The 24,629-nt window shown below is 39.2% G+C and overlaps 1 protein-coding gene across 3 annotated transcripts in view; it reads left to right on the top strand.

Moving 5' to 3' along the window:
* Positions 1 to 24,629, top strand: part of GLIS3 (GLIS family zinc finger 3) — a 524,679-nt gene that overhangs the window by 83,727 nt on the left and 416,323 nt on the right. The gene's annotated exons all lie outside the window — the stretch shown is intronic.

Genomic DNA, 24,629 nt, shown 5'->3' on the forward strand with positions numbered 1-24,629 from the left:
TTCATATGTGAGTAGATAATAGAGCAGAGTTTCACTGTATGGAAGTCAGCTCCTAAGCTAGCCTTTCAGTTCTGTGTTTTCAACAATAGGTGGCACCAGCAATTTCTGTATTTGGGCTGTATGTAGATGGGAAGCATCATCATTTTGATAATTTTTCATTTCATATCGTTGTGTTCACAGATTGTAAATAGCAAAGATGTGTTTACCTGAAAGCCTAGAGGCTTGCAAAACATGCGTACATATGTGGGGGATTAAGAAGCACTTTGTAGAAAGGTACCTGGAGTACTATGCTGCTTTCCTTCCCTTGCCCTGGATTTGTAGCAGTCATCTAATGAGACCAGACATTTATTTAATTATGAATATTATTTTATATATACAAACAGATCTTTGCAGGTGAAACTTTTGAGATTGATTTTGGTGGAAATTTGTTCCTTGGCCACATACATGAGAATTTATCACTGCAGTGAGGAGTCATGCATTCTCAAGCTTAACCTGTCACATCTGTGCTGACAGTTCTTGTCTCTGTCTCAACCCCTCCTGCTACCCCATGATCCCTGTCAGCTGTGCCTAGAATGTCCCCTCAGCATTTAAAACACAGCATTTAAAAAACAAAATGCTTGGCTGCACAAGGGCTTGAAGGTGCACCTGCAGGCCTGTTCCCTAGCATGTGTGTTTACTTTTGAGCGAAGATCCACTACCCTGTGATGCTGGGAGCTTCCTGTCACATCACGTCAGGAGGAACGTCCTGTGTTCTTAGGTCGTTGGGAAACAGACTGAGCCTGCGTACTTTTTTCTCAGCTGTTACCCATAATGTATTTGGAATCATTTAGCCTGCCATTGTTTCCAGAAATAATTACAGGTCTGTCCTGAGTGGGAAAGAAGTGGCCTGTGCAGCAGGACATCTAGAGCAAAGTCCCAGCTCTGCTGCTGTGTGGCTGTATGACCTCGGGCATGAGTGTCACCTCTCTCTGGGTGAATAACAACACCTGTGTTGGAGTCTATCTCTTGGCCACCTCCTCATCCATCACTACGTCCCATCTCCTCTAGTCCACTTGGAGATGAACCCAACAGACTCTGCCCTGGAGTCCTTCAGAGACAAGAGTGGAGACGTGTGTGTGTATGTTTCCTTGTGTGATTTTTGTCTGTTTAGTTTCGCTTTTACCATTTGGTTTGGAGTTCTATCTGTTTCTTTTTTTTCTTCCTTTTTTCCTTTTCTTCTGAGCCGTGTGGTTGGCAGGGTCTTGGTGCTCCGGCCAGGTATCAGGCCTGAGCCTCCAAGGTGGGAGGGCCGAGACCAGGACATTGGACCACCAGAGACCTCCTGGCCCCACAAGAGCCCTCCCAGAGATCTCCAATACCAGCTCCACCCAACGACCAGCAGGCTCCGGTCCTGGCCACCCCATGCCAAACAACTAGCAAGACAGGAACACAACCCCACCCATTAGCAGAGAAGCTGCCTAAAGACATACCATGTTCACAGACACCCCAAAACACACCACCGGACATGGCCCTGCCAACCAGAAGAACAAGATCCAGCCCTACCCACTGGGATACAGGCATCAGTCCCCTCCACAAGGAAGCCTACACAAGCCACTAAAACAACCTCACCCACTGGGGCAGACATCAAAAACAATGGGAACTATGAACCTGCAGCCTGCGAAAAGGAGACCCCAAACAGAGCAAGTTAAACAAAATGAGGAGACAAAGAAATATGCAGCAGATGAAGGAGCAAGGTAAAAACCCACCAGACCAAACAAATGAAGAGGAAATAGGCAGTCTATCTGAAAAAGAATTCAGAGTAATGATAGTAAAGGTGATCCAAAATCTTGGAAATAGAATGGAGAAAATATAAGAAACGTTTAACAAGGACCTACAAGAAGTAAAGGGCAAACAAACAATGATGAACAACACAATAAATGAAATTAAAAATTCTCTAGAAGGAATTAGCAGAATAACTGAGGCAGAAGAATGGATTAGTGACCTGGAAGATAAAATAGTGGAAATAACTGCCACAGAGCAGAATAAAGAAAAAAGAATGAAAAGAATTGAGGAGAGTCCCAGAGACCTGTAGGACAACATTAAACACACCAACATTCGAATGATAGAGGTCCCAGAAGAAGAAGAGAAAAAGAAAGGGTCTGAGAAAATATTTGAAGAGATGATAGTTGAAAACTTCCCTATCATGGGAAAGGAAATAGTCAATCAAGTCCAGGAAGCGCAGAGAGTCCCATACAGGATAAATCCAAGGAGAAACATGCCAAGACACATATTAATCAAACTATCAAAAATTAAATAAAAATAAAAAATATTAAAAGCAACAAGGGAAAAGGAAAAAATAACATACAACACATCTCCATAAGGTTAACAGCTGATCTTTCAGCAGAAACTCTGCAAGCCAGAAGGGAGTAGTAGAAGATATTTAAAGTGATGGAAGGGAAAAACCTACAACCAAGATTACTCTACACAGCAAGGATCTCATTAAGATTTGACGGAGAAATTTAAACCTTTACAGACAAGCGAAAATTAACAGAATTCAGCACCACCAAACCAACTCTACAAGAAATGCTAAAGGAACTTCTCTAGGCAGGACATACAAGAGAAGGAAAAGACCTACAAAAACAAACCCAAAACATTAAGAAAACGGTAATAGGAACATACATATCAATAATTACTTTAAATGTAAAAGGATTAAATAAATGCTCCAACCAAAAGACATAGACTGGCTGAATGGATACAAAAACAAGACCCATATATATGCTGTCTACAAGAGACCCACTTCAGACCTAGGGACACATACAGACTGAAAGTGAGAAGATGGAAAAAGATATTCCATGCAAATGGAAATCAAAAGAAACCTGGAGTAGCAATACTCATACCAGACAAAATAGACTTTAAAATGAACACTATTACAGGAGACAAATAAAGATGTTATTACATGATGATCAAGGGATCAATGCAAGAAGATATAACAATTGTAAATGATTATGCACCCAACATAGGAGCACCTCAATACATAAGGCAAATGCTAACAGCCATAGAGGGGAAATTGACAGTAACACAATCATAGTAGGGGACTTTAATACCCCAGTTTCACCAATGGACAGATCATCTAAAATGAAAATAAATAAGAAAACAGAAGCTTTAAATGACACATTAGACCAGATGGACTTAATTGATATTTATAGGACATTCCATCCAAAAACAACAGAATACACTTTCTTCTCAAGTGCTCATGGAACATTCTCCAGGATAGATCATATCTTGGGTCACAAATCAAGCCTTGGTAAATTTAAGCAAACTGAAATCGTATCAAGTATCTTTTCCAGCCACAATGCTGTGAGACTAGATATCTGTTACAGGAAAAAAAATATAAAAAATACAGACACATGGAGGCTAAACAATACACTACTAAATAACCAAGAGATCACTGAGTAAATCAAAGAGGAATTTAAAAAGACCTAGAAACAAATGACAGTGAAAACACGAAGACCCAAAACCTATGAGATGCAGCAAAAGCAGTTCTAAGAGGGAAGTTTATAGCAATACAGTCCTACTTCAAGAAACAAGAAAAATCTCAAAAAAACAACCTACCCTTACACCTAAATTAATTAAAGCAAGAAGAGCAAAAAAAAAAAAAAAAAAAACCCCAAAGTTAGCAGAAGGAAAGAAATCATAAAGATCAGATCAGAAATAAATGAAAAAGAAATGAAGGAAATGATAACAAAGATCAATAAACTAAAAGCAGGTTCTTTGAGAAGTTAAGCAAAATTGATACACCATTAGCCAGACTCATCAAGATAAAAAGGGAGAAGGCTCAAATCAACAGAATTAGAAATGAAAAAGAAGTAACAACTGACACTGCAGAAATACAAAGGATCATGAGAGATTACTACAAGCAACTGTATGCCAATGAAATGGACAACCTGGAAGAAATGGGCAAATTCTTAGAAAAGTACAACCTTCCAAGACTGAACCAAGAAGAAATAGAAGATTTGAACAGACCAATCACAAGCACTGAAAATGTGAAGAGAAAATCTTCTAACAGTCAAAAGCCCAGGTACCAGATGGCTTCACAGGTGAATTCTATCAAACATTTAGAGAAGAGCTAACACCTATCTTTCTCAAACTCTTCCAAACTTTAGCAGAGAGAGGAACACTCCCAAGCTCATTCTACGAGGCCACTATCACCCTGATACCAAAACCAGACAAAGATGTCACAAAAAAAGAAAACTACAGGCCAATATCACTGATGAACATAGATGCAAAAATCCTCGACAAAATACTAGCAAACAGAATCCAACAGCACATTAAAAGGATCATACAGGGCTTCCCTGGTGGCGCAGTGGTTGAGAGTCTGCCTGCCGATGCAGGGGACACGGGTTCGTGCCCCGGTCCAGGAAGATCCCACGTGCCGCGGAGTGGCTGGGGCCATGAGCCGTGGCCCCTGAGCCTGTGCGTTCGGAGCCTGTGCTCCGCAACGGGAGAGGCCACAACAGTGAGAGGCCCACATACCTCAAAAAAAAAAAAAAAAAAAAAAAGGATCATACACCATAATCAAGTGGGGTTTATCCTAGGAGTGCAAAGATTCTTCAATATATGCAAATCAATCAGTGTGATACACCTTATTAACAAATTGAAGGATGAAAACCATATGATAATTTCAGTAGATGCAGGAAAAGCTTTCAACCAAATTCAACACCATTTATGATAAAAACTCTCCAGAAGGTAGGCAAAGAGGGTATCTACCTCAACGTAATAAAAGCCATATATGATAAACACACAGCCAACATTGTCCTCAGTGGTGAAAAAGTGAAACCATTTCCTCTAAAATCAGGAAGATGACAAGGTTGCCCACTTTCACTACTATTGTTCAACATAGTTTTGGAAGTTTTAGTCACGCAATCAGAGAAGAAAAAGAAATTACAGGAATCCAAATCGGAAAAGAAGAAGCAGAACTGTCACTGTTTGCAGGTGACATGATACTATACATAGAGTATCCTAAAGATGCTACCAGAAAACTACTAGAGGTAATCGATGAATTTGGTAAAGTAGCAGGATACAAAATTAATGCACAGAAATCTCTGGCATTCCTACACAGTAATGACAAAAAAATCTGAAAGAGAATTAAGGTAATACTCCCATTTACCACTGCAACAAAAAGAATAAAATATCTAGGAATAAACCAAACTAAGGAGACAAAAGACCTGTATGCAGAAAACTATAAGACACTGATGAAAGAAATTAAAGATGATATAAACACATGGAAAGATATACCATGTTCTTGTATTGGAAGAATCAACATTGTGAAAATTACTATGCTACTGAAAGCAATCTACAGATTCAGTGCAGTCCCGATCAAACTACCAATGGCATTTTTCACAGAACTAGCACAAAAAATTTCACAATTTGTATGGAAACACAAAAGACCCCGAATAACCAAAGCAATCTTGAGAAAGAAAAATGGAGCTGGAGGAATCAGGCTCCCTGACCTCAGACTATACTACAATAAATAAAGTAATCAAGTATTTATTATACTACAATAAATACAGTAATCAAGACAGTATGGTACTGGCACAAAAACAGAAATATAGATCAATGGAATAGGATAGAAAGCCCAGATATAAACCCATGCACATATGGTCACCTTACCTTTGATAATGGAGGCAAGAATATACAGTGGAGTAAAGACAGCCTCTTCAATTATTGGTGCTGGGAAAACTGGACAGCTACAGGTAAAAGAATGAAATTAGAACACTTCCTAACACCATACACAAAAATAAACTCAAAATGGATGAAAGACCTAAATGTAAGTCCAGACACTATAAAACTCTTAGAGGAAAACATAGGCAGAACACTCTATGACATAAATCAGAGCAAGATCCTTTTTGACCCACCTCCTAGAGAAATGGAAATAAAAACAAAAATAAACAAATGAAACTTAAAAGCTTTTGCACAGGAAAGGAAACCATAAACGAGACAAAAAGACAGCCCTCAGAATGGGAGAAAATATTTGCAAATGAAGCAACTGACAAAGAATTATCTCCTAAATATACAAGCAGCTCATGCAGCTCAATATCAAAAAAACAACCCAATCCAAAAATGGACAGAAGACCTAAATAGACATTCCTCCAAAGAACATATACAGATTTCCAACAAACACATGAAAGGATGCTCCACATCACTAATCATTAGAGCAATGCAAATCAAAACCACAATGAGGTATCACCTCACAGCGGTCAGAATGGCCATCATCAAAAAATCTACAAACCATAAATGCTGGAGAGGGTGTAGAGAAAAGGGAACCCTCTTGCACTGTTGTGGGAATGTAAATTGATACAGCCACTATGGAGAACAGTATGGAGGTTCCTTAAAAAGTAAAAATAGAACTACCATACCACCCAGCAATCCCACTACTCGGCATGTACCCTGAGAAAACCATAATTCAAAAAGAGTCATGTACCACAGTGTTCCTTGCAGCACTATTTATAATAGCCAGGACATGGAAGCAACCTAAGTGTCCATTGACAGGTGAATGGATAAAGAGGATGTGGCATATATATACAATGGAATATTACTCAGCCATAAAAGGAAACAAAATTGAGTTATTTGTAGTGAGGTGGATAGACCTAGAGTCTGTCATACAGAGTGAAGTATGTCAGAAAGAGAAAAACAAATACTGTATGCTAACACATATATATGGAATCTAAGAAAAAAGGAAAAAATGGTTCTGATGAACCTAGGCGCAGGACAGGAATAAAGATTCAGGTGTAGAGAATGGATTTGAGGACATGGGGGAGGAGGAAGGGTAAGCTGGGACCAAGTGAGAGAGTAGTATTTACATATATACACTACCAAATGTAAAATAGATAGCTAATGGGAAGCAGCTGCATAGCACAGGGAGAGCAGCTCCGTGCTTTGTGACCACCTAGCGGGGGTGGGATGGGGGTGCAAGAGGAAGGGGATATGGGGATATATGTACACGTATAGCTGCTTCACTTTGTTATACAGCAGAAACTAACACTATTGTAAAGCAATTATACTCCAATAAAGATGTTAAATAAAATAAAATGAAAGCACACACACACACAGAAACTAAATTCATCATTATTCCCTTTTCTTTCTATTGCCACCTTAGAGTTCTCTCCACTAGTTTCTAATTTGCCCTTTTGTATTTCAAAAGATTGCCTTTATTTCTGTTTTCTTGCAGTCCAAGGCTTTGGTCAGTTTATAACTCTGGGAGAAAAATCCTCCTGACTTGAGGATGGAACATCAATAGAGGGGTCCTCAACAAGGTTTTCGAAGTTAAACATGCACTGATTCCAACAAACTGTGTGATTCAATACAGGTGTGAACACACACATTTTGATGTCATCATCTTTTTGCCCACATCCCTTGGGTCCATGGGCAACCTTTGGAAAGGAGCAAATGAAGGGAGATTCTACGACCCTCAACAGTGTTGGCTTTCAGTTGAGTCAGCCTTGCTTCTCTTTTCCTTTCTGAAGGGAGTTCAGAACTCCTTGGCCTTCACCTGCTATCATGCTTTGGTTTCATCCCATGATGATATTTGTGGGTTTCTGTCTTTATAGAAACTTTTTGATCTTGTAGAAGTCCCACATAGGTCTGCTGTGGATCTTTAAGTCAAGACCTTATATTTTCCAGAGTTCCTAAATCTTCCTTTGTGTTTTGTAATTCAGTACTTTACTCTTAGGCTTTTTCAGGTACTTCATTGACTTATTCAAGTCACTCTGTCAGTAAATAGTCAGTTACACAGAAATACCAGAGCACACATTCAGAATTATGACTATTCTTTGTGCTCAAAGCTTCTGATTTATCAGCTCCGTATTTTGCCATTTTATTAGGAGAAGGGTCTGTACCAAAGAGGCCAATATAGTCCTGGAGTCACTGCCTTTTCTACATTTTTTGCTTGAAAACCTTCAGTAGCTCTTCCCAACTTTCCATTCCAGACAGACCATCATTATGTAGACTTAACCTACTTTTTTGTGTGTGTGTAACATAACATGACCCAGAGCCATCTTTGGGAGTCTGCAAGCTCAGACCTGTCTTTCTGGGACCATGAAAGATCACCTGCCTTAGAGAGGAATACCCGAGAGAGAGAAAGAGAAAAACAGGGGTGCTTGGTGAGGTTCCAACTGCTGCAGAGCTGTCTCCTTCTGCACATTCTCTGTCAGCAAAGCAAAGGGACGGAACTGCCTATTATCTTTCTGCAGACCTCTCCCAACAGTAGGCTTCTTCCTTGTGTGCTAGGACTTCTGCTTTTTTTTCCAAGGATGCTCCTAATGATTATTCTGACTGGATTTTATACACACACACACACACACACACACACATATGAATGTGTATATATGATTAACTGGGCCCCTCTCAGAGATTAATTATTCTTATTCTTTTAAAAACCTGGTGGAGTGATAGTCTAGAAATTTACTTCAAACTAATTAATTAATAATACTAGCCACTGCTTATTGAGGTCATGCTATATAAGCTAGACATTTTACACCCATTGTCTTTTTAGTCCTCATCAACAACTCTATGCCATAAATACTGTTACTCCTGCCTCATTTTGCAGTGGAGGAAATCAAGGTTCAGGAAAGTTAAGTAACTTGCCTAAGGTCACATAGATAAGGAGTAGCCAGAAGGAGACTTGGCTCTTCGCTTCATACCTTGTTATCTCCATACTTTGAGGCAATGCTATAAAGTTCTACTTCAGTAAGAAGCAGGAAGCCATACAGTTTTCTTATCCTTGCTTGGCTCTGTCTTACCATTCATTCTCCCTTAGGCATAGACGGGTCGTGATACAGAGTTTAAGCCTAGGCATAGCACCCTTTAACCTTCTCTAGGGAAGAGCCAGTATTTCTCTGTTTCAGTTTTGTAACTTGTCTTTGTTGGTAATTTTTTTTCATTATTTTCCCCATATATATGTATTCTAATGACTGTGTGTCAAGCACTGAGCATACAGTTGTTCAACAGACATATATGGTCCTATCTTCATAGAGTTTTATAGATTAGTTGGGGAGAATACAGGCTATATGTATATAAAAAGTTAATTAGCTCAATAAGAGACCAACTTACTTCTGTTCATCCTTACTGTCAAGATATTGGAAAACAGAATTAACTTGAGCATCCAATGCACAGTCTGCTGAGAGAAGATACATACGAATACATTGTCTCGTGGGCAGGAATTAGTAATTCAAACCAGTAATGTTTGAAGTTGATTAAAGAAAAATAGTCAAATTCCTGAATAATGATTTAAATGTGCTGGAACATTACCCATTACCCACACATTATATAAATATATTTTAAAATTCTGGCCAGTTGTTGAAATGATAATATTTCAAGTAGGTGGCGCTAATAAGTATTCATGCAATCATAGAATGTTGTTAGAAGGTGTTGTTTGACCTTCCTGTTCCTCATTTTATCTGAAGAAATTAAAACTCAGAAAAATTGCCTGTGCAGTGTTCCCTTGCTTTCCAAATTCATGACTTGTAGAATGAATAGACTCTGGTTTATTCAGGGTCTCAGGAGTTCAAGTTGTCAACATTTCATTCTCTCACACATTAGCAATGTCAATGACTTGGAAATGAATATGATTTGAACTTCATGATTCTTTCTCTTAGATGTGGTTGAAGTAGTGTGAGCTCATCATCAAGAAACAGTTAGTTAGATCTTCTCTTCAGCTTGCCTTGTCTAAATTTCATCTTCTACTACTAAATGGTTTTTACTAGTTCTAGTGACTCAAGAGGCAGTTTTACTCTGTGTGACTACTAGCAGACCACATTAAAGCATTTATGTTCCTTGTTAAGTTGCAGGAATGAGTTTTCTTAATGCCATCACTGAATTCCAATGGAGGAAATAAATTACTCATGCATTTTCTAATGGTTACAAAATTTTCCAGTGTCTTGGCTGTCTAGTTCTCATCATGCTGAGGTTCCATTACCAAAGAGTAGTTGACATGATTTTGACTAGCAGGCTGATACTACTTAGAAAACCAACTAAATAAAACATCTGAGTCATGGATCCTAGGACAAAATTTCAAAGAGTAAACTATATAAGAGACAAAATTTTTTAGTTACGGGGAAAAATACTAGACTTGGGAAAAAAGCGTGTGGTCTTGTCTTATTAACTTTGTCAGTGTGGGCAAGCTGTTTAACCTCTCCAAGCCTGTTTTCCTCATCTGTAAGCATGAAGATAATCATATTAATAACTGCTGCAACTATTTCATATGATTGTTGAGAAAATCAAATGAGATAACAAATGTGAAGGCTCACTAGAAAAATACTCTGAAGATCTTTGTAAATGTAAGGGCTGAAAAGTATTGTAGTAATGATAATGGTACTCAAAGTGACAATTGTGATCTAAATCTTGGCATAGAATTATGTATAAGAGAACATTAAATGGGTGCTTGGATGCTCTTATGTGTTGGTACAGTGACAGTGTTTGAAAAATGCAAGTCACTAAAAGAACGATTTTGCTGTTTAGTATTGATGTCAGTAAATGAAAATAGCTTGAAATATCTCCTTTGTGTCAAAAAAGGTTAAAAGTAGTTTTCAAAGATATAAACAATAGAAGAAGATGAAAAAAAGGTAAGTGAGGAAATGGGGAGAAGGGAAAGTGGGATGAAACAAAGGGTTAAGTTAGGACCCCCCAATGCATCTCATAGGGCCCTACACCATTTGTTAGAGGTGAGTCAAAGATTGGGTTCTCAGTTTTCCTGCAGCCAGTGCAAGGAGAGAAACATAATCAACTATGTGAACCATAGTGCCCTTAAGGTTCTATAGTGAAGGAGGGCTGGCTATTCCTAATAATGAGACACAAGACAAAAGATTTTCCCAGGGAGTCATAAAAGAGGACAGTGTATGATGAGCAACATCCCACAGGACATCTTGATGATAAGCATTCATACATTTTTTGACGTTGTTATCGGCATGATTGCCAGATGAAGAACTGACAAATTCACTGTTGGTTAGCAAGTTTTTTAGTTGCTTGGTTTTAATCATGATTGAATGTATGTTAGGAGTAGAAATAATCTCTGAGATCACCTTGGTCCCTCCTTAGGTCTTGTGGATTAGGGAATTGAGGCCTACAGGAGTTGAGTGAAGGCTCAGGGTTAGGTGGTGGGTTTATATCAGAGCGCAAGGGGCTTCAGTGAAGACAGTTTCCTCTAAGCCCAACCTGTGTGATTGCGGGAGCTTTCCTTGTCTCGATATAAATACCATTTGGTGCTTTCAACATGTTTCTAATTGTGAGTTTAGCAGTTTACTGTGGTGGGTTTTTTCTGGCTGTTCGTTGTAGATTATAGAAGCTGTTGACTTTGATGGCATCTTCGTATCTTGTTTGTTTTGTTTTCATTGTAGAAGTTACTGATAAGCCTGCAAAACTGGATCCGAAATTTATAGAGAACAGGTCTCAAAATGCAAAATTTCCAAAATCTGTAATTATACTGTCTGCAATGCCCTCCTCATAAACCTAACAGTATCACTAAAGACATAACTAGAAAATGAAGACATCAATATTTTAAGCCAATTAAAAAAAAAACCCAAACCGTAATTTTGAAACATAGATGGAGTTTTTAAATATTGGCTAAAAGCCTAAGGGAATTTTAGGTTGGCTTCTGTAGTGAACTTATTTGCTCACATTCATGGAAGGTGGCTTCTAATGTAAGCAGCAGTTGTTCAAGAGGTTCCTGTGGTGTTTTAGAGGCTGAGTAAAACAAACTTCTTTTATCAAGGAACCATGAGATCAGCTGTGAGAATAAACGAGGGGGCCTAGGTTCTAGAGAAAATGAGAATGGGTTTCCAAAAGGATCAGTCAGTGGGTTTGAGGGATTTTAGGGAAATTTGACTTTTTATGGTCAATTTGTGAGGCAATGTGTGTCTTTGAGAGAGGCACACTTAATGAACTTTTAACCTAGGAGTAGTGAATCATAGAATGTAAACCTTGGAAGCGGTGGTCGTGAGAAGACATCATGTCTGTCTCACCCACGAGGTTAAATGACTTGACCAAAGTCACAAAGTACAAAGGATTGAGACTTGAATATTCTCAGTCCAACTCTAAGATATGTGGGGATATGCTGGAGTGGAGGGGAAGAAGAGGCAGTGCAGATGTTAACATCCTTTCCCATCTGTCTTTTTCTTTCCTAATTTGTAAAATTAAAAATCGGGGCCAGATTATCTCAAAGCAATTTCATAAATCTAAAAAGAATTCCTCTTGTGGAGTGTAGGTGTGGGAGATGTAAGTACTATAAAAGTAATCTTTCTCTTTCCTTAAAAAACCCCAGCCTACCTAAAGAGTATTTTTTTCTCTCATTCTGTAAGGAAGAGCAGTTAAAGGAGTTAACCTGAAGGCTACTGAGATGAACAGAGCGGAGACATAATCTGTTATTCCCCTTCTGCTTGGTATAACCCTGTGAATGAGCACGTTGGCTCAAGAAATGGCATGCTGCATCTTTTTCATCTTCCAGCAAAATGAGTTTGACACCTTTTATCTCAAACATAAGCACTTTAGGGGCTTCCCTGGTGGCGCAGTGGTTGAGAATCTGCCTGCCAGTGCAGGGGACACCGGTTCGAGCCCTGGTCTGGGAGGATCCCACATGCCACGGAGCAACTGGGCCCATGAGCCGCAATTACTGAGCCTGCACGTCTGGAGCCTGTGCTCCCCAACAAGCGAGGCCACGATAGTGAGAAGCCCGTGCACCGCGATGAAGAGTGGCCCCCGCTTGCCACAACTAGAGAAAGCCCTCGCACAGAAACGAAGACCCAACACAGCCATAAAAAAACAGAAAAAAACAAAACAAAACAAAACATAAGCACTTTGTTAAGCCAATGTGTTAAGATGCAAAACATATACCACTTTTTTTACTCAAATTGCTTGGCGTGTAGTTAAAGTATAACACATTCCCCTGGACTTGGTACTGCCCAGACTTGGTTCAGGTGATGCCTTTATTCTTTCTTTTAAAGTACCACTGTTCTTTGACCCTTACATCCAAAAACTTGCCTACTGTATTAGTGATCTGTGCAAGCACTTGACACTAAATAGTGACATTGTGACTTGAAACATCGGGTGAGCTACAATGCTGTGGGGTTAAGTAAAGTCTTGGCTGGGTCTGTTTATGTTTGTTGTTGGTGATGAGTGTTAAGTGATTCACGGATGAAAAGGTTAAACACAAGGCTGGGCCCATTCTAAGCATCTCATTTCTGCATGTCCATTTTCTAGGTTGTAAGGTGAGTCAGTGTAAGGCTTTCTGGAAGAATTTAGTCATGCAGAATCCAATGCAGAGAGGTTGTCTTTTAGATAAGTGGATAGTGAGAGAAGCTGGGTAGATAGAATAATATTTTGCTTGGGAGTTGCAACAGGAGAAGAGAAAGAGGAAGGTGCACTTTGCTACAGTGTCTAGAGAAGTTGTGCTCCATAATGGTTTATGTTTATACAAAGCTTAGAGCTTGCAAAGCAGTGTCACATACCTGGCCTCACTGACTCTGGGTGGAGAGAAGGGAAGACGGGAGAGGAGTCTGGAGGTGGCACCGGTGGCATGAATGTTAAAATACAGACATCTTGAGGGTCCTTTGGGTCTGTAGCAAAGCTCCAGCTCCATCATCCCAAGAGCCTAAGTAGCTTCTTCCTCCTTCCCTTTCTGGTCTGTCCAAGGGCAGCTGATCTGGACATCTTCCCAGACCTGTATGGGTCCTCTTTACATTGGGGAATTTGCCCAGGTGGCCTCTGGGGTCCCTTTCAAGAGCTCTTAGAGACGATTCCTAGCGCTGGGACTTCTTGCTTAAAGACAGGGATACTGCCTTTTCAGACTGTCTGATTCCTATCATCAGGTTTGCCTTGGCCTCTTCTTTCTTGCATTGTCAGTACATGCAGTGCTTTTCTCAACTGTTTCTGCCTCTTGGTATTTCCGTATGTTATCTTTGCCCCTTTCTCTCATGGTATAATCACATGTTAGCCAAAGTCAAGTATTAGATTTTCCATTCTGTGTGTCAGTAGTTCTTTCTTTAGACATTCTTTTTTTTTTTTTTTTTTTTTGCGGTACGCGGGCCTCACTGTTGTGGCCTCTCCCGCCGCGGAGCACAGGCTCTGGACGCGCAGGCTCAGCGGCCATGGCTCACGGGCCCAGCCGCTCCGCAGCATGTGGGATCTTCCCAGACCGGGGCACGAACCCGTGTCCCCTGCATCGGCAGGCGGACTCTCAACCACTGCGCCACCAGGGAAGCCCTAGACATTCTTTGATATCAAAAGAGGGTTTTGGAAAAAAATTAGGTCAGTTGCCTGAATTAAATCTAGATAATTTTCAAAACCTCTTAGCTCACTAATTGATCTTTATGTTCTCATTCATCTAAGGAAAATGTGAGAAAAATTTTTTTCCAGCTAATTCATGGCCCCTGTATTATACATGTATTTTGTGCATGCTTGAGGGTTCCAAGAAAATGCCAAATAAAAAATTATTTATTTTCTTTATTTTTTACCTGTATATTTTTGGTTAACTTAAAAATTTTTAAACAATGTCAAACTTCAAGAAAAAGTCGTAAGCCTGGTACAAAGATTCCCATATGCCCTTTACCCAGATTCCCCAAATTTGAACATTTTACCTCATTTTTGCCTTATTATTCTTTCTCAGCTCTTCAAAAATGTCAAGCTTTGACATATATCCATATATCTTTCTATATGTATTTTTTTCTGACTCATTTGAGAGTAAGTTGTAGACATGTTCCAATATCTTGAAATATTTCAGTGTATATTTCCTAGAAGAGAAAAAAAGAAAAAAAAAGAAAAAAAAAGAAAAAATCTTTCTTTTATTTTTCCCTTTCCTTTTTGCTCTGGGATCCAACTTAGAGGGTTACACATTGTTTTCATCATGTCTCTTGGTCTCTTTTAGTTAGGAATAGTTCCTTAGTCTTTTGTCTTTTTCAGTCTTTTTTTTTTTTTTTTTTTTTTTTTTTTTTTTTTACTTTGATGAGCTGACGTTTTTGAAAAGCACCTGCCTCTTACATTGTCCATGTTGCTCACGATGAGGTGTTGTGCTTTGGGTCTGAAGACCTCAGATACAATGCTGTGTTCCTCTTGAGGAATCATACTGGGGCATCAATGTGTTCAGTGCTGGTGATGATAACTTCTGTCTCTTGGTCAAGATAGTTGTGCCAGGTTTCTCCTCTCTAAAGTTAATTAATATTTTGTTTTCAGGAATTTATAAGTGACTTATAAGTTTGTGATATGGAAATACTTTGAGATTATCTACCTATCCAGTTCTTCATCAAACTTTTACCCTCTGCTTTTAGTTACACAGATTATTTTCTAACCTCATCATTACTTCTAAATTTATTAATTTAATTCCACAGTAAAAAATTATTTATTTATACAGTATGTCATGGATTTTAATTTTCTCAGCATGTTTTAAACCATTGCTATCAGTATTTATTTTGATGCCCAATATGTCCCAGATTTGTCTAGTGGGAGCCCTTTCAAACTGTCTCCCGAGTCCTTTTGAAATGTCTCTATCATTCCTTGAGCAATTTTTTACTTTCTGCTATAATTAGATGTTCTAGGCTTATCTAGTACTTTCTTGCCCCTGCCCTGGAATCAGTCACTTCTCTAAAGAGCCCTGGTTCTTTTTGGTGGAGAGTGGTATTTTTAGAAACCAAGGTTCTGGGTGGTAGATGTGCTTATTCCTACTGAGGTATCATAGCTTCTAGGCCCTCTCAGTAGGAAGAACTGGGAAATATATAGGTATGTACACACATACTATATACACAAAAACATCTATATGTCTTTCTATATCTATCTAACTATGGATATTAAAAAGCTTGAGTTCGTACCAATACCTCTAATTTCCAGTTTAACACCACAAGGCTTATCCTAGTTGTATCCCTTTCCACATTTGTATCTCCTTCTGCAACAGTGAGAACCCTGCTCCTGTTATTCTTGTTTACTTATTTCCTCAATTTCCTGGCCACATGGGCTATCTCCTGAGTCCAGCCTCTTCAACCTAACAGTCATCTGGGACAAGCCCCTATCCCTGCTCTGCCCATTATGGGTCTACTGCACATGCCGACTGTACCAGCCAAGGCCTCTCCCTTCCCTTAGCTCAGCTGCGTATTTGTGAGTTTTAAAAAAATATTACTGTTTTTCATTGAAAGATGCTTAGAATAGTGATTGCCATAACTAAAGTCAAATTTGTAACTGGTATATTTTCATCTTTCTCCCTGTTCACTATGGGTATGAGAGAAGTGACTGATTTCTAAATATTTGAATGATATTTTGAGGGTTTGTGGTTCACATTTATTAAAGGGTGGGTTCAGTGGGTTAGCAGTGCTTCTCAACAAGTTTTGTATCTTGAGGCACGTAGAAAATGGTGATATTTGTTCAGCACACAGAGTTAAATGGATGAGATTTGTAGAGGGTGCAGTCAACAGGCCTGGGGGCTGTGGGTATTCAGGTTCCCTCATCTTGTTATACCCGTCACCCAGTAAGGACATACTACTGTTTTAGAAGCTCTGGTTTACACCTTGGTACTCCTAAGCTGCTCAGATAGTTCAAGGACCTAATTCTAGTGTCTGTAGCCTGTGTGCCTGATGTTGGTCAGTTCTCTGTCAGACTTGTGCCAGTGGTCACAAGGGGACTATGTAAGAGGGCATGGATATACAATGACAGCCCCCTGGCATGTTAGGTGCAAAAGCTCAAAGCACTTGTTATATTAATAGATGGACTCACTAATCACCTCCATTAGTGGAGGATTGCTGTAAAGCAAAACATAGAAGATAAAATTAAAATTTAAAAAGTGTCTATTCCAAATTCATTGATTTATTACTTTAGCAATTACTTATTGAGCTCTACTTATGTGCCAGGCACTGCTTGAGTTAATAAGGATACAATACGGACCAATTTTGGCTCTCATAGGCCTTATATTTTAGAGGAAGAAACAGATAATAAAAAAGCAATTAATAAGGATTATTTCAGATATCTTTGAGTGCCATGAAAAAAATAAACCCAGGGGAGTGTTTTAAGGTGATGATGGGGCATGGGCTGATTTGGTACATTGTGATTTGTATTTTTAAAAGATCAGTTTGACTGATATGTAGGGAATAAATTTTAGGGAGCAAAGAGTGAGTGTGGGAGACTAGGAGAAAGATGATGATGATTTACACTTGGCTGTCCAGTATGGTAGCCACTAGCCATATATGGCACTTTAAATTTAATTCAAAATTAATTAACATACCTGACACATGCTACAATATGGATGAGCCTGGAGGACATTATGCTAACTGAAATATGCCAGTCACAAAAAGATAAATACTGTATGATTCCATTTACATGAGGTACGTAGAGCAGTCAAATTCATAGAGACAGAAAGTAGAATTGTGGTTGCCGGGGGCTGGGAGAGGGGAGTAGTAGTTTAATGGGTGTAGTTTCAGTTTTGCAAGATGAAGATTTCTGGAGGATGGTTGTACAACAATGTGAGTGTACTTACCTTTTCTGAACTGTACACTTAAAATGATTAAAATGGTAGATTTTATGTATATATTTTACTACAATTTTTAAAAAAACAGTTAAAAGAACTAGCTAAAATTTTTCTGCATGAGAACACCAGAGATAAGCAGAAGTTTGTGGAGTAAGAGAAGGATGAGAGGAGAAAGAGGGAAGAAAAGAGGAGCAAGATGGCATGAGGCTAGGGTCAAGAGAGGGGGAGAGAGCCAATCTAACATATCTCAAGAAATAGGATATGGAAAGACAGTTAAAAACATTAATGTATCTCCTCCCCCACCCAAAATTTATTAACCTAAAGTCATTTTTTTCCAGTTACACTAGCCACATTTCAAGTTCTCAATAGAAACATGTGGCTGGTGTCTGCCATATTAGACAGTACACATATAGAACATCTCCATCACTGCAGAAAATTCCATCATACAGCTCTGGTTTAGACCATGGTGGTTGTAATGGAGGTGGGGAGAAAGAAGTAGATGGATTGGGGATGGATTTGGGAAATATCATCAACAGGACTTGCTGATTGATAGGATATTGTAGTAAAAGGGAAGCAACAAATAAGGGATGATGTGTGGCTTTTCTGCTTGAGCAACTGGGGTAGATTGATAAGACTGAGTAGGAACGGGCTCGAGCTTACAAATCAAGAGAGTTCTGCTTTAGGCACATTATGCCATCTCTTCTAGAGCAGAATCTAAATAACTCTTAATGGAAGTAGAGGGAGAAGGAAAAGTCCATTTTGATGAGTTTTTCAATCTCATAACAGATGCTAAATAAGTCCCATATGTTTGTAAGTCCTCATCTTGCTTTAATTTTAGAGAGGCCATTATTGTCTGTTGGTTGTTTTATTAAAATACTATTTCATGCTGCTGCAAAATTTAATTCCACAGAAATCCTTTTGTTTATTTTAATTTTGTTTGAATTGTGATTTGGGATGCCAACTGAAAGTGACCAGAAAATGGGGGGTTTGCTCTTGATTCTTTGCTGAAGAGTTACTTATTAAGAGACCACAGATGGAGGACCCTGACTCAGGCTATGACAGGTAAATTAAATTATACTAGCTTTACCTTTTTGGAGCTTAACACTTTAAAATATATAAGCAAGGCATGTCTTCTAAAGAAGGAACTGTACGGGATGAGGATACTGCAAGCGGCCTGCCTTAGAACCAGATGACATTTCTTAGTCTCTTTAGAGAAGGGTGCTACTTTCAGACACAAGGACAGTCCATGCTGAGCACTGTTACGTGGGTGCATACCCTTGAAGTTTTCCCCTCTTAGAAATTTCTGCCAATGTTGCCCCCTTTTTGGAAGGAGTCACTCGCCTGTCCATGTTTAGGGTGAGAGGCCCTATACTGACAGTTGTCATGGGGTAGAAGGCTAAATAATTTCTTTTAATATCACAATGCTTTTATGGCTAATGGCTTACAAACAGGTATCAGGTCTGAGCCAAGTGAATGAGTCACATCTATGCTCTGTGTGTTTCCCTGCACAATTTTTCTGAAGTATGAAAGTTCTCTTTGGCTTCTTGGGTTGACCACTTTTGTGCTCATGAACGAGTCACTCTAGTGCCCTTCTACCCATTTCCAGACCCTCTTTATTGTTCTGTGGGAGTGGTAAAGATCACCTGACAAAAGCAAACTGGGGGACACTTGGGAAACATCACCCTCTCCTTTGTTTGCTTTAGTAGCACATTTTCCAGCGCCTCGCCTCCTGGCAGCAGCAGTCCCCTTAGTGTGGCTCTGTTCCCCTTTGAATGTTCGTTGTTTAATGTACTGAGGTCTCCATTCTCTTATGCTGTTGTGCGGATCAGATCGATTCCAATTTGCCATTCAAGAGAGGAGGAGTTTTGATTTTTAATACAATGCATCTGACATTCTTTGTCTGCTTCATCTCTTCTTGTTGTGACAGCCCCCTCCCCCACATCCTGCTCATCAGATAGAAAATGGATATTTACAGATCCATAGCTTTAGTAAGAATAAACTTAGCAGGAACATATAAAGAGTTTTGAAACCTAAGTCCTCGACCACATTGGACTGAGGGTATACTAGAAATCATAGAAATACTGAGATAGGACTAAAAACAAAGAACAACCAGGTATGCATCACAGTGAACTTATATGTCACAGCTGAACTTGGCTCTCTCTAGCCTTCCTTCAGAACCCTGGTGGGGCTCTCTAAGTCCAATGTGTTTGCCAATTCAACCCACATTTTCTCCTTGCATGGAATTAATTTAGAACTAGGGAAGAAAAACTGCCCTGGCATCTGTCTATTTAAATAGAAGGAAAAGTCAAAAGCTTTTTTTTTTTTTAAAAAAACAGTCTTCTCTGAGCATATGTAATGAATTTATGTGGACCTGATTTTCTCAAACATTAGGAAGGCTGCAGTGGGACCATCACACCAAACAGCATGGAGTCCAGCATCAAAATGAGAATTATATTTGAATTTAGAATTGCATTAGAACCGTATTTTTGATTTTTTAATTCTCCTGTGTCTATCCCTATATTGCAGAACAGTTTTAAGAAAAGGATTTTGAAAACAACTAAGTTCATCTTTCTTTTAAAGGCAGGCAAATACAAACTAAGTATTGTCATACTATTGAAGAAAACAAACATTGAGAGCTGGAACATGACTTTGTAGTAACACAGTGTCATGAGGAAACTTTGAAGTAGTAACACAGACCCGTTTTCAGAGTCTAGAGCTTTCAGTAGGTATTGGAAATGGATGCTGATGACAGGAACATTCAGTGCATCAAAACTGAATCATAGAAAGATGATTCCATGGTATACACCCAGGCAATGGCATTATAGTGAAGTTCAGGGTTTTTGATGCTTGGAAGATGAAAGTAGAGCATTGGAAAATCCAGGAATCTTTTCTTAATAGAGTGGTAATAAGACCAAACATACTTTTTCTTTTCTTTTTTTAATTAATTTTTAAAATTAATTAATTTATTTATTTTGTCTGCATTGGGTCTTCACTGTTGCGCACAGGCTTTCTCTAGTTGTGGTGCACAGGCTTTCTCTAGCTGCAGCAAGCGGGGGCTACTCTTTGTTGCGGTGCACGGGCTTCTCATTGCAGTGGCTTCTTTTGTTGCAGAGCATGGGCTCTAAGTGCGCGGGCTTCAGTAGTTGTGGCACGCGGGCTCAGTAGTTGTGGCTTGTGGGTTCTAGAGGGCAGGCTCAGTAGTTGTGGCACATGGGCTTAGTTGCTCAGCAGCATGTGGGATCTTCCTGGACCAGGGATCAAACCTGTGTCCCCTGCATTGGCAGGCAGATTCCTAACCACTGTGCCACCAGAGAAGTCCAAACATACTTTTTCTTCATCATAAATGTGTCAACCTTCACAAAAGTGTGCCATCATAATTAACAAAAGAAGTGAACTCCCTTCCCACCTGAAAGTGAGTGTATATATAATATATGCGCACATATTTATTTATATGTGCACACACACACATGCATGTCTCTCCTGTCACTTCACTGGCAAACGTATGACCAGTGATTGTGCATGCAGAAGTTTAGCTCAGTTCTAATTGGAGAATTTCAGAGGTGTGGTGGGAGGGTTTGCACATAGATTTATTTGCTTGCATATTAATCCTCTCTTCCAACAAGGAGGCTGGAGGTCATCTCAGTGAAGTTTTGCCTCTATCTGCATGAGGCCAAGTTTTTAATCTGTCTTCTCCGTGTTTGAATATTGGCTTACCTATGTACCAGTCAACTAGTGCTATGAGAGCAAGAATCATCATTTTTTCCTAATGACCATTTATACAGGGCTTTTAAAACTACAGAGTGCTGTCCTGCCCTGTTTCACCTAGCTCTCACAACCAGGAGAGGTGGGCAGATATTTTTAAAGTCCAGATGATCCTTTTGGGGAATCTCCTCTTGGGTAAGTGATTAACATAAGTTACATGCTGTTGACCAGCCTTACAATTTTTTTCCCAGCATACGAAATGAACTTTATATTCTGACATGTTTCCCAGCTACATGATTTGTAATCCCAATGGTGTTAGATGCTGCAGCAGCTAAGGGAAATTTCATTTTATGCAAGATGCTGAATTATGAAATAATCTTGGTTTTAGGAAAGGATACAGTATTCTTGGAGATTTTATGACCAAGGATAAAGAACATTCAGAAGCTAAATGAAAACCAAAAGAAAGAAAATGGTGTAACATGCTCTGCTCAAGTTGTCTTTTTTTTTTTTTTTTTAATGTGTGGTTTCTCTTGTTCTTCCTGGTGTGGGAGCTCTTGGAGCACAGGCACTAGTAGGTTCCTGTCCCTCACACTTAGGGAGATGCTCAGTAAATGTGGAGTAAATTAAATTACAAAACAGAAGATACATGCTGCAGGTGGAAATTTTGATTGGCTGCTGGTTCTGGCACATGTTGTGACACTGGGTAATTCAGAAGATGTTTCCCCCAGAGTTTGCAGAAATTCTCTGCCTGCTGGGGCTAACCATTTGACACATTAATAGCTCTGAAACAGAATATGGGTCAATTTTGCCACTGCCTTCTTTCCACAAAAATGCATACTTGAAAGCTTTTATGACAAGATGATCAGAGAGCAGAATTTATTTCTGAGCAATTATCTTACTTTCTGTTAAAGTTTGTTCCATTAACTTTCATCATGAGTTTTGTTTGATATGTGCTAGAATGCTGGGGCAGCAGAGGCTCTGGCAAATACTATTAGTGAGATAAAGTATCATTAAAACCATCACATACTCTCTCCATTACTCTCTATCCGTTTACTTTGCTTTATTTATTTATTTTTCATAACACCTCTCTCCGAAATTGTTTATTTTTGTTTTGCTTAATGTTTATTTTCTGTCTTCCCATTAAAGTGTAAGTGCCACAAAAGCAGGGTATTTGATCTGTAACCCTGGTATCTAGAACGGTACTGGGAACTTTCTAGGTGCTTGATAAGTGTTTGTTGAATGAATGAATGCATGTAATTATGGCAGTCTGAGCCTGTCTGTATTACTTATTCATTATATAAATATTTGTATATTTATCAAGTTCCTATTATGTACCCCATGCTTTTATATATGCCAGAGTTTCAGCAGTGAAAAGATACAGTGCCTGTGTTTACAGATTATAATGTGTCGTGCTGTGCTTTCCAATATGATAGCCACATGTGGCTATGTAAATCTAAATGTAAATTAATAAAGTTAAATAAAATTAAACGTTCTGTTCCTTAGTCACACTAGCTTACATGTAGCTGATGGCTACTATAAGTGCTTACATGTAGCTGATGGCTACCATATTGGACAGCACGGATATAAAATACTGCCATTATCATAGAAAGTTCTATTGGATAACACACATTTAGCGATAAAACAGATCAATATTTGGGCATTTGCACTGCAGAGGGATATAATACATGCTGTGTAGAGAATAAGCACGTTTCAAAGGGAAGCGTATAGGAGAGGCTTCTAGCCTAGAATGTGGCTGTCAGGGGTTGTCAGAGATGGCTTTCTGGAGGAATGGCTTCTAAACTGAGAAATCAAGAATGCATAGGGATTAGGCAGGCTAAGGGGAGTGTCTGAATCAAAGGAAACAGCTGGAGGAGAAGGGGCTAGAATATGTACCTTAATATGGTTAGCTGCAGGAGGACCTTGTACCTTATTCTGAAGCCTACCCGTGAGTGGACAGATCGCATGTCCATTCATAAGCCACCTCCCATGCAGGCAGATATTTTTGTCATGGCAGCTGCTGTCTCTTGTCAGGCCCAGCCCAGCATCAATCTATAGCAGCCTCCTAAAGGAACTTCCTGCTTCTAGTTTTGACTCCTCAATGTTTTATCTCCAGCGAACTCCAAATTTTGTCATGTTATTCACTTGCTGAAAACATTTTATTGCCTCCCCGTACCACTTAGGATAACGCTCAAACTCCTTAAAGTACCTGTGAGGGTCTTTATGATCTGACCCCTGTTTACTTTCCCCAGATTTATTTTCCTACTCTTCACTTTTCACACTATGACTGAGTAGCATCACTTTTCCAAATGTTCCATTTCTCTGGCCTCTAGGCCTTTGCACCTGCTGTTCCCTCTGCATGGAAAACTGTTCCTCTTCCCTGGCTCATCTTTGTTTCCATACTTGCTTTTCAGACCTCACTTGAGAGTTTCTTCAGGATCCCCTGATATCGAAATCAAGGTGAGGTGCCCCACCGTATTCCCTGTCACACCTTTGTGTTCCCCTATTGTAGAATATATCACACTGTCTTATTTTGCCGGCTTTTGTGTCTGTAACTCTCAGCCCTGGGACTGCAAGGAATCACATCTTCCTTGTTCCCTTTTTTGCCCCAAGTACCCAGCATAGTGCCTCAGTAAATATTTGCTTATGGAATGAATGGATAGATTTGATGATCCATCCTCCTTTCCAAGGTGTGATCAATAACAAGTATGGTTCTGAAATGAAGGGGCCCATTAGAAGAAGCTCCTAAAATTCAACCACTGGGGGAGAAAAGAGATGGAAGTCCGTTCGTGAAGAAAGCAGATCAGTGACCCTTATTATTTGTTTTTATGCTTAATTTTTTTATTGAGGTCTGTTTTCTTTTTCAACTCAACACCATGCATAGAAGCATGCAGTCCAATGACTTAAGGTAAATTTGTAGAATTGTGCAACTATGACCATAATCCAGCTTTAGAACTTGTTCGTCACCCCAATAAAATTGCTCCTGTATGTTTACAGTTAATCCTTGTTCCTACTCCCAGTCTCAGGCAACCATTAATCTATTCTTTGTCTCTGTGGGTTTGTCTCTTCTGGGCATTTCATGCAAATGGAATCATATAATATGTGGTCTTCTGTGACTGACTTCTTTCTCTTAGCAAAATGTTTTTAATATTCATCCTGTTGTAGCGAGTATCAGTATTTAATTCTTTCTATATTCAATAATATTCCATTGTATGGATATACCACATTTTATTTATCCATTTATCAATTGGTGGATATTTGGGTTGTTTTCAGTTTTTGGCTGTTATGAATAACGTTGCTACGGACATTCACATATGGATCTTTCTGTGGATGTATGCTTTCATTTCTCCTGGGTAGATATCTAGGAGTGGGATTGCTGAGTAAATTTATATTTAAGTGTAAAAAATTTTTCTTAAAATGTTAATTATGGTAAAATGCACAGAACACAAAATTTACCATA

This window comes from Mesoplodon densirostris, chromosome 6 (assembly GCF_025265405.1).
Source record: "Mesoplodon densirostris isolate mMesDen1 chromosome 6, mMesDen1 primary haplotype, whole genome shotgun sequence".
Classification (NCBI taxonomy): domain Eukaryota; kingdom Metazoa; phylum Chordata; class Mammalia; order Artiodactyla; family Ziphiidae; genus Mesoplodon; species Mesoplodon densirostris.